This window comes from Penaeus monodon, chromosome 33, assembly GCF_015228065.2.
Source record: "Penaeus monodon isolate SGIC_2016 chromosome 33, NSTDA_Pmon_1, whole genome shotgun sequence".
Taxonomy (NCBI): Eukaryota; Metazoa; Arthropoda; class Malacostraca; order Decapoda; family Penaeidae; genus Penaeus; species Penaeus monodon.
This window is the reverse complement of record NC_051418.1, coordinates 14,497,516-14,498,145: the sequence shown is the minus strand read 5'-3', so window position 1 is coordinate 14,498,145 and position 630 is coordinate 14,497,516. Positions and strand designations below refer to the sequence as shown.

Here is a 630-nt window from a genome sequence, read left to right as displayed (position 1 = left end):
TGAGAAAACCGTAGAAGCCTAGATATTAAGACTCGCATTTAGAAAACACTAAGAAACTATAAATAAAAAGGAAAGAGAAAGAGGCACAGAAAGTGATAAAGCAAGCAGAAACCGGAGTCCGAAGGGGTCAGCGCCGCGCATGTCTGAGGTCACTTTCCTCAATTAAATCACGAACTCAATAAAGGAGACACTCTACAACGAACAGAGTCGAGTTATAGATACAAATAATTCACGATCGATAAGATATCAAGCGAGGAAATCTTGATGCAGAACCTCGCACCCAGAACTCTATTGAGACCTGACAGTCACACACCACTTAATAAACTGATAACAAAATCTGTTCCAGAGTGAAATGCCGAAAATGATTCGAAATCGGGCTGGTTAAGGAATCTGTTTGTTTCTCTCACCTTTTTGTTGCATTGGAAGCTTCTTTGTCTAACTTAGTTTTTCCTTTTAAGGACACTGATCTAAGAAGTACGTTTTTCCCCTCTTTTTCTTGCCTATCATTATAAACATTGTCCACGGATAGATAAACGATTATTTTTCCCCCTGTAAGTCCAGCAGAATCTATTCCCCCAATAGAGGTCTTTAAATTCACCCCCGCATAGCCTCATCGCTTCATCAGCAAAC

The 630-nt window shown here is 40.0% G+C and overlaps 1 protein-coding gene across 1 annotated transcript in view; it reads right to left on the bottom strand.

Annotated features, from left to right (window-relative positions):
• The window catches only part of LOC119594058 (sex determination protein fruitless-like), a 63,112-nt gene that overhangs the window by 21,364 nt on the left and 41,118 nt on the right, over positions 1-630 (bottom strand). The window lies entirely within an intron of this gene.